The sequence below is a fragment of the Salmo trutta genome, chromosome 33 (genome assembly GCF_901001165.1).
Source record: "Salmo trutta chromosome 33, fSalTru1.1, whole genome shotgun sequence".
NCBI lineage: Eukaryota > Metazoa > Chordata > Actinopteri > Salmoniformes > Salmonidae > Salmo > Salmo trutta.
In genome coordinates, this window is record NC_042989.1 from 17,448,480 (window position 1) to 17,459,191 (window position 10,712).

Here is a 10,712-nt window from a genome sequence, read left to right on the forward strand (position 1 = left end):
GAATATGCATTGAGCCTAAACAGCCGAATTAAATTTCTCCTCAGGAGTGAATCGTGCATGCGCCTCATTCAACGGTCCTCTGATCCGCCACTTACCAAAGGCGATAATGTGTTTCAGCCTGAGGCTGCCTCGTCAACCTTCAGGTATTTCCCGGGTTCTGAGAGCCTATCGGAGCCCTGGGAATTGTCACGTTACAGCTAAGATCCTTACTTTTCAATAAACAGATGCAAGACGCACGACTCCTTGTCAGACAGGGTACTTCCTGCATGAAACCTTGTCAGGCTTTTGCCTGCCATAGGAGTTCTGTTATACTAACGGACACCATTCAAACAGTTTTAGAAAATTCAGAGTGTTTTCTATCCAAACCTGAACAATAATATGCATATTCTAGCTTCTGAGTTGGTGTAGGAGGCAGTTAAAAATGGGCACATATTTTTTCCAAAATTCTCAATACTGCCCCCTATCCCAAACAGGTTAAATGACAATAGATAAATGTCTGGTTCTTTTTTTCCTGACACCGTAGGCTCATGTACTTTGACGTGAAGTGGTCAAATTAGCGCTCTATTTTAATTTTTGACCTTTAATCCCAGAAAAATGGTCTTAACTCAAAAAGCGTTGAGGCCTCGACTCCATCTTGTTCGGGGCCAACTGCCCATTATGCCAAACCAATGCTCGCCAAGTTTCGTCTTCGAAGTCTTTTCCATTTAGGAGAAAATCAAATCAAATCAAATCAAATTTATTTATATAGCCCTTCGTACATCAGCTGAAATCTCAAAGTGCTGTACAGAAACCCAGCCTAAAACCCCAAACAGCAAGCAATGCATGTGAAAGAAGCACGGTGGCTGGGAAAAACTCCCTAGGAAAAACTCCTGAGAAAGGCCAAAAACCTAGGAAGAAACCTAGAGAGGAACCAGGCTATGAGGGGTGGCCAGTCCTCTTCTGGCTGTGCCGGGTGGATATTATAACAGAACATGGTCAAGATGTTAAAATGTTCGTAAATGACCAGCATGGTCAAATAATAATAATCATAGTAGTTGTCGAGGGTGCAACAAGCACTTCCGGTGAACAGGTCAGGGTTCCGTAGCCGCAGGCAGAACAGTTGAAACTGGAGCAGCAGCATGGCCAGGTGGACTGGGGACAGCAAGGAGTCATCATGCCAGGTAGTCCTGAGGCATGGTCCTAGGGCTCAGGTCCTCCGAGAGAAAGAAAGAAAGAGAGAAAGAGAGAATTAGAGAGAGCATATTTACATTGACACAGGACACCGGATAAGACAAGAGAATACTCCAGATGTAACAGACTGACCCTAGCCCCCCGACACATAAACTACTGCAGCATAAATACTGGAGGCTGAGACAGGAGGGATCAGAAGACACTGTGGCCCCATCCGATGATACCCCCGGACAGGGCCAAACAGGCAGGATATAACCCCACCCACTATGCCAAAGCACAGCCCCCACACCACTAGAGGGATATCTACAACCACCAACTTACCGTCCGAAGACAAGGCCGAGTATAGCCCACAAAGAACTCCGCCACGGCACAACCCAAGGGGGGGGCGCCAACCCAGACAGGAAGACCACGTCAGTGGCTCAACCTACTCAAGTGACGCACCCCTCCCATGGACGGCATGGAAGAACACCAGTAAGTCAGTGACTCAGCCCCTGTAAAAGGGTTAGAGGCAGAGAATCCCAGTGGGAAGAGGGGAACCGACAAGGCAGAGACAGCAAGGGTGGTTCGTTGCTCCAGCCTTTCCGTTCACCTTCACACTCCTGGGCCAGACTATACTTAATCATAGGACCTACTGAAGAGATAAGTCTTCAGTAAAGAATTAAAGGTTGAGACTGAGTCTGCGTCTCTCACATGGGTAGGCAGACCATTCCATAAAAATGGAGCTCTATAGGAGAAAGCCCTACCTCCAGCCGTTTGCTTAGAAATTCTAGGGACAATTAGGAGGCCTGCGTCTTGTGACCGTAGCGTACGTGTAGGTATGTACGGCAGGACCAAATCGGAAAGATAGGTAGGAGCAAGCCCATGTAATGCTTTGTAGGTTAGCAGTAAAACCTTGAAATCAGCCCTTGCCTTAACAGGAAGCCAGTGTAGGGAGGCTAGCACTGGAGTAATATGATCAAACTTTTTGGTTCTAGTCAGGATTCTAGCAGCCGTATTTAGCACTAACTGAAGTTTGTTTAGTGCTTTATCCGGGTAGCCGGAAAGTAGAGCATTGCAGTAGTCGAGCCTAGAAGTAACAAAAGCATGGATTAATTTTTCTGCGTCATTTTTGGACAGAAAGTTTCTGATTTTTGCAATGTTACGTAGATGGAAAAAAGCTGTCCTTGAAGCAGTCTTGATATGTTCTTCAAAAGAGAGATCAGGGTCCAGAGTAACGCCGAGGTCCTTCACAGTTTTATTTGAGACGACTGTACAACCATCCAGATTAATTGTCAGATTCAACAGAAGATCTCTTTGTTTCTTGGGACCTAGGACAAGCATCTCTGTTTTGTCCGAGTTCAAAAGTAGAAAATTTGCAGCCATCCACTTCCTTATGTCTGAAACACAGGCTTCTAGTGAGGGCAATTTTGGGGCTTCACCATGTTTCATTGAAATGTACAGCTGTGTGTCGTCCGCATAGCAGTGAAATTTAACATTATGTTTTCGAATGACATCCCCAAGAGGTAAAATATATAGTGAAAACAATAGTGGTCCTAGAACGGAACCTTGAGGAACACCGAAATTTACAATTGATTTGTTAGAGGATGAACCATTCACAGAGACAAACTGATATCTTTCCGACAGATAAGATCTAAACCAGGCCAGAACTTGTCCATGTAGACCAATTTGGGTTTCCAATCTCTCCAAAAGAATGTGGTGATCGATGGTATCAAAAGCGGCACTAAGATCTAGGAGAATGAGGACAGATGCAGAGCCTCGGTCTGACGTCATTAAAAGGTCATTTACCACCTTCACAAGTGCAGTCTCAGTGCTATGATGGGGTCTAAAACCAGACTGAAGCGTTTCGTATACATTGTTTGTCTTCAGGAAGGCAGTGAGTTGCTGCGCAACAACTTTTTCTAAAATTTTTGAGAGGAATGGAAGATTCGATATAGGCCGATAGTTTTTTATAATTTCTGGGTCAAGATTCGGCTTTTTCAAGAGAGGCTTTATTACTGCCACTTTTAGTGAGCTTGGTACACATCCGGTGGATAGAGAGCCGTTTATTATGTTCAACATAGGAGGGCCAAGCACAGGAAGCAGCTCTTTCAGTAGTTTAGTTGGAATAGGGTCCAGTATGCAGCTTGAGGGTTTGGAGGCCATGATTATTTTCATCATTATGTCAAGAGATATAGTACTAAAACACAAAAGGCCACGTCTTTTCTCTGTTTGTTGCATTTGCAATATGATTCCATTCGCCCTCTTGTGGTATAATCCGGGACAGGTGAAAAATGACAAAAATGTGAACATTTTATAAAACGGAAACCGAATGTCCGAGAGACTCCGTTCAATGACTTCCCGGAAGATCCGGCCCCGGTGCACGGCCCGACGCCGTCCGCAAATTTTACAAATGTTCGCGGACGTCTAGTAAGGGACCGTACATTTGCAATGTGGAGTTTCTCATCAACCATACAGCAAATGCCGAAATGTTCCCTTCATGTATGAAAAGACTCAAAGACCAAAAGATATCATCATATGGACAATGAGGTTAAAACCTTTTGGAGTGAAGAAATCATACCGGCTGTGATAACATCCACTTTGTCAGTCCAAGATGTCTTGAACTTTGGCAGAAGGATTGCAGCAGCAATAAACTGTGGCTCCTCTATCATTTCTCCAAAGCGCTTTTGGAGACCGTTCTGAATGGCTCTGATAAGTGGTAGGCACATTTGGCAAGATGCTTCCAGCCTTTTAAGTTTTGTTTTTAGTAAGAAGATCACTGGCAGCAGCCACCCCATATGAGTGTGTTGGTCTCAGACTTTAGAATGTTCAAAGCTGAGACCAAAGGCTTCATCAGTTTGCAGTATTCATTCAAGAAGGACATTTCTGCCGGGCTCAGCCTGAAAGACAAGGTAAGGTAAACCTCTTAGAATTCTAACATTTCATGGACAATAAATATTACTGTAATAGGAAAACATTACATTGATTCAAAGAATTGCTACTCACATTTTCACTTTTAAATCTTCACACATATGTATTATGGCATCCTCCCCCTTCTCTTGTATGATACGTGTGATCTTCTCCCCAGCCAGGTAAGTTGAGTTCCAACGTGTTTGATTTGGATGGATCAACTGCAGTTTGCACTCATTCTCTACAACCGCAACAGCTAAAATTGACCGCCCCGTTTTATTCCACATGGCTTGGCATTTGGCAAAAGACACCTGGACAACCTTTTGTAGCTATCACTATTTGTTCCTGCCAATGCTGAATCTGTTGTTGTAATGAGGTTCAGCAGGTGACATGCACACCATTGGTGCTGAGGGAGTTGATATTTTAGGCCACTGTCATTTTCCAGGATGGAATAGGTGTCTTGGTATTCAACTGCTCTGCTGCCTCTTCAGCATCTGAGTCTCAGTCTACTGACTCAACTGCCTGGCTATGCTCACCAAAAACACTGAATGCTTTGATGAAGTTTGATCCACTGTCTGTTGTGGTTCCTTGGTTCGTAGTTGCAGAGGTGAGCATATTGTAGTTTGTCATCTTTGACTGACGTTAGCTAAAGTAAGCTAGCTAATGTTACTCTTATTTGGTATTTCAATTTGGTAGCTATCTATTTCACTCTTGTTTGCAGAACACTGCATTACTAAAAATTGAATTGTTGATATAGCAAACTCACTTTGTGTGTTGGTAGCAATGATGAATGTGTATAAATTGTCTATGGTTGGTTACTGTTGGCTGGGTTTTTGTGCATCGGCAAGACAGAACTGCTACCTCCGGCAAGACAAGGGGTGGTGGTCAGTGTCTATTTGTCAATATTCTAATATTAAGGAAGTGTCACGATCGTCATATAAATAATTGGACAAAGGCGCAGCATGAGTAGAGTTCCACATTTGAATAATAGTGAAACTTCTCAAAACAACAACGATATAACAATGTGAAATACGTAGCGCATATAAGCACACATACAAAACAATATCCCACATCGCAGGTGGGAAAAAGGAAACACTAAGTATGATCCCCAATTAGAGGTAACGATTATCAGCTGCCTCCAATTGGGAACCATACACACACACCAACATAGAAACACAATACCTAGAAACCCCCCCCAGTCACGCCCTGACCTAAAACACCATAGAGAACCCAGAGGGCTCTCTATGGTCAGGGCGTGACAGTACCCCACCCCCAAAGGTGCAGACTCTGACCGCAAAACCTGAAACTAGATGGGGAGGGTTAGGGTGGGCAACTAGTGTCGGTGGTGCCTCCGGTGCGGGACGTAGAAGCCGCTCAGACCGCAGATCCGGCCATGGAGCTGGGCTGAACGCCGTGCCCGAACTGGGCACCGGCGCAGAGGAAGGCTCCGGCCATGGAGCGGGACTGGACACCGTGCCTGGACTGAGCACTGGCACAGAGGAAGGCTCCGGCAATGGAGCGGGACTGGACGCCGTGCCTGGACTGAGCCCTGGCGCAGAGGAAGGCTCTAGCCATGGAGCGGGACTGGACGCCGTGCCTGGACTGAGCACTGGCGCAAAGGAAGGCTCCAGCCATGGAGCGGGACTGGACGCCGTGCCTGGACTGGGCATCGGCGCAGTGGAAGGCTCCGGCCATGGCACCGGCGCAGGAAGCTCCGGGCCGTGGACCGTCACTGGAAGCTCCGGGCCGTGGACCGTCACTGGAGGCTCCGGGTCGTGGACCGTCACTGGAAGCTCCGGGCCGTGGACCGTCACTGGAAGCTCCGGGCTGTGGATAGTCACTGGAAGCTCCGGGCCGTGGACTGTCACTGAAGGCTCCGGATCGTGGACCATCACTGGAGGCTCTGGACTGTGAACCTTCGCTGGAAGCTCTGGACTGTGAACCGTTGCTGGAAGCTCTGGACTGTGAACCGTCGCTGGAGGTTTCGGGCTGTAGACCGTCGCTGGAGACTCCGGACTGTACACACGCACTGGTGGACGAGTGCGGGGAGCTGGCACAGGACGTACCGGGCTGGGAAGACACACTGGAGGCCTGGTGCGTGGAGCTGGCACAGGTTGCACCGGACTGAGGACACGCTCCTCAGGGCAAGTGCAGGGAGCCGGCACAGGACGTACTGGGCTGGGGAGGCGCACTGGAGGCCTGGTGCGTGGAGCCGGCACAGGTTGAACCGGACTGATGACACACTCCTCAGGGCGAGTGCGAGTAGCCGGCACAGGACGTACCAGGCTGGGAAGGCGCACTGGAGGCCTGGTGTGTGGAGCCAGCACAGGTTGCACCGGACTGATGACACGCTCCTCAAAACGCCTGCGCTGCAGCATAGTCCTAGCCAACACCTCTCTCTGATATCCCTCCTCTAACTGCTCCATCGACTCCCAGATGGTCTCTGGCTCTCTCCTCGGCTCGGCCGACCGCCCCTTGTGCTCCCCCAACAAAAATCTTGGGGTTGCCCTTGGGCTGTTTGTGGCCGCGGACCCCGGCGTCGTCGCTGTCCTCCTTTACTCCTCGGCGACTCCCGCCAAGGAAGGGTCTCGCATCCACCTAGTATCTCTTCCATGTCCAACTCTCCTTCAACTCGCCTGAGGTAGAGTATCTCATGATAAGCTGTAGACCACACTATTTACCAAGAGAGTTTTCATCTGTATTTTCGTAGCCATATATTTACCACCACAAATCGATGCTGGCACTAAGACCGTACTCAGCGAACTGTATAAGGCCATAAAAAAATAAGAAAATGCTCATCCAGAGGTGGCGCTCCTAGTGGCTGGGGACTTTAATGCATGGAAACTTAAATCCGTTTGACCTCATTCTATGTGCAGCCAGAGGGAAACTATAGTTTTGGCAAGTCGGTTAGGACATCTACTTTGTGCATGACACAAGTAATTTTTCCAATAATTGTTTACAGACAGATAATTTCACTTATAATTCACTGTATCACAATTCCAGTGGGTCAGAAGTATACATACACTAAGTTGACTGTGCTTTTAAACTGCTTGGAAAATCCAGAAAATGATGTCATGGCTTTAGAAGCTTCTGATAGGCTAATTGACATAATTTGAGTCAATTGGAGGTGTACCTGTGGATGTGTTTCAAAGCCTACCTTCAAACTCAGTGCCTCTTTGCTTGAAATCATGGGAAAATCAAAAGAAATCAGCCAAGACCTCAGAAAAAAATTGTAGACCTCCACAGGTCTGGTTCATCCTTGGGAGCAATTTCCAAATGCCTGAAGGTACCACGTTCATCTGTATAAACAATAGTACGCAAGTATAAACACCATGGGACCACGCAGCTGTCATACCGCTCAGGAAGGAGACGCGTTCTGTCTCCTAGAGATGAACGTTGTCACGGTTGTCGTCTTCGTCTTCTGACGATATAACGAAATCGTCATCAGAAAAGGTAGACCAATACGCAGCAGGTTGACTGTTCCACATCATATTTATTATTGATGGAAACGACAAAACAAAATAAACACGCAAAGGTGACAGTTTCACAGGAGAAACGAAACACAGTGCAAAATACAATTCCCCACGAACAGCGTGGGGGAAAATGAACTTAAATGAGATCCCAATCAGAGACAACTAGCGACAGTTCCTGCTCCCCCCCGCCTCCACCTTAGCCCTACCCCTCTGGCCCGGACTGGACCACTGTGGAGCGGCATGCCCAGGCTCTGGAGCGGAGCCGTCGCCCGGAACAGGATTGGGCACCGGTGGACCGGACCCGGGCCGTGCCGGACTGGGAACACGCACCACTGGTTTGGTGCGGGGAGCAGGAACGGGCCGGACAGGACTGGGGACACGCACCACTAACCTGGTGCGGGGAGCAGGGACGGGCCGGACAGGACTGGGAACACGCACCTCTGACTTGGTGCGGGGAGCAGGAACGGGCCGGACAGGACTGGGGACACGCACCACTAACCTGGTGCGGGGAGCAGGGACGGGCCGGACAGGACTGGGGACACGCACCACTGACTTGGTGCGGGGAGCAGGGACGGGCCGGACAGGACTGGGGACACGCACCACTAACCTGGTGCGGGGAGCAGGAACGGGCCGGACAGGACTGGGGACACGCACCACTAACCTGGTGCGGGGAGCAGGAACGGGCCGGACAGGACTGGGAACACGCACCTCTGACTTGGTGCGGGGAGCAGGAACGGGCCGGACAGGACTGGGGACACGCACCACTAACCTGGTGCGGGGAGCAGGGACGGGCCGGACAGGACTGGGGACACGCACCTCTGACTTGGTGCGGGGAGCAGGAACGGGCCGGACAGGACTGGGGACACGCACCACTAACCTGGTGCGGGGAGCAGGGACGGGCCGGACAGGACTGGGGACACGCACCACTAACCTGGTGCGGGGAGCAGGAACGGGCCAGACAGGACTGTGAACACGTACTGGTGCCCTGAAGCGTGGAGCCGGTTTAGCCACTCGTCCTGGCTGGATGCCCATCCTAGCACTGCATGTGCTGGTCATGTCCACCGGACGTACCGGGCTGTGCGGGCGCACTGGCGACACACCGCGCAACTCCGCTTCCCGTGGCCTGGAGCGGGGAGCAGGGACGGGCCGGACAGGACTGTGGACACGCACCGTGGGCTTGGTGCGGGGAGCAGGGACGGGCCAGACAGGACTGTGAACACGTATAGGTGACCTGTAGCGTGGAGCTGGTTTAGCCACTCGTCCCGGCTGGATTCCCATCTTAGCACGGCATGTGCTGGGTCTGTCCACCGGACGCACTGGGCTGTGCGGGCGCACTGGCGACACAGCGCGCAACTCCGCATACCAGGGCTCCTCCTCCAGATCTTCCCTCTGCAGGTCCTCAATCAACTGCCTCATCCTCGTCTCTTCCTCCGCCGTCATCCCCCACGAGAGCAGTGGTCTGGGCTCTTCCTCTGCCCTACCGGACCACCCCATTAGCCCCCCCCCAAAATTTTCTTGGGGCTGTTTTCCGGGCCTCCTCGACCGCCGCCTGCGACTCCGTCTACCGGCTGGCTTTACCTCCTCGACCTGGGAATCCTTCCGCCAGGGTCCTCTCCCCGACATGATCTCCTCCCAGGTCCAGAACTCCTTCCCCTCGCGAGCCCATCTCTCGCGCTCCTTTTCCTCCCGCTGCTTGGTCCTGGTTCGGTGGGTTGTTCTGTAACGTATTGGCAGTTCTTACTTGAGTTTGTGTACATGTTTAATTCTAGAGTGTTAAATAAACATGTATTCGCTCCCAGCTGCGTTTTGGTCCGCTTCCTCGTCTCCCGACGACAAACGTTACAAACGTACTTTGGTGCGAAAAGTGAAAATCAACCCCAGAACAACAGCAAAGGACCTTGTGAAGATGCTAGAGGAAACAGGTACAAAAGTATCTACATCCACAGTAAAACGAGTCCTATATCGACATAACCTGAAAAGCCACTCGGCAAGGAAGAAGCCACTGCTCCAAAACCGCCGTAAAAAAGCCAGACTACAGTTTGCAATTGCACATGGGGACAAAGATTGTACTTTTTGGAGAAATGTCCTCTGGTCTGATGAAACAAAAATAGAACTGTTTGGCCATAATGACCATCGTTATGTTTGGAGGAAAAAGAGGGAGGCTTGCAAGCCGAAGAACACCGGGAAGCACGGGGGTGGCAGCATCATGTTGTGGGGGTGCTTTGCTGCAGGAGGGATTGGTGCACTTCACAAAATAGATGGCATCACGAGGAAAGAAAATGATGTGAATATATTGAAGCAACATCTTAAGACATCAGTCAGGAAGTTAAAGCTTGGTCGCAAATGGGTCTTCCAAATGGACAATGACCCCAAGCATACTTCCAAAGTTGTGGCAAAATGGCTTAAGGACAACAAAGTCAAGGTATTGGAGTGGCAATCACAAAGCCCTGACCTCAATCCCATAGAAAATTAGTGGGCAGAACTGAAAAAGTGTATGCGAGCAAGGAGGCCTACAAACCTGACTCCGTTACACCAGCTCTGTCAGGAAAAATGGGCCAAAATTCCCCCAACTTATTGGGGGAAGCTTGTGGAAGGCTACCTGAAACATTTGACCCAAGTTAAACAATGTAAAGGCAATGCTACCAAATACTAATTGAGTGTATGTAAACTTCTGACCCACTGGGAATGTGATGAAAGAAATAAAAGCTGAAATAAATCATTCTCTGTACTATTATTCTGACATTTCAATTTTTTTTAAATAAAGTGGTGATCCTAACGGACCTAAGACAAGGAATTATTACTAGGATTAAATGTCAGGAATTGTGAAAAACTGAGTTTAAATGTATTTGGCTAAGGTGTATGTAAACTTCCGCCTTCAACTGTAGGTGTTCCTTTTATCCAGGTGGGAAAGGGCAGTGTGGAGTGCAATAGAGATGGCATCATCTGTGGATCTGGTGGTGCGGTATGCAATTTGGAGTGGGTCTAGGGTTTCTGGGATAATAGTGTTGATGTGAGCTATATCATGACTAGCCTTTCAATGACTAGCCTTCCATTTCATGGCTACAGACATGAGTGCTATGGGTCGGTGGTCATTTAGGCAGGTTACCTTAGTGTTCTTGGGCACAGGGACTATGGTGGTCTGCTTGAAACATGTTGGTATTAAAGACTCAGACATGGAGAGGT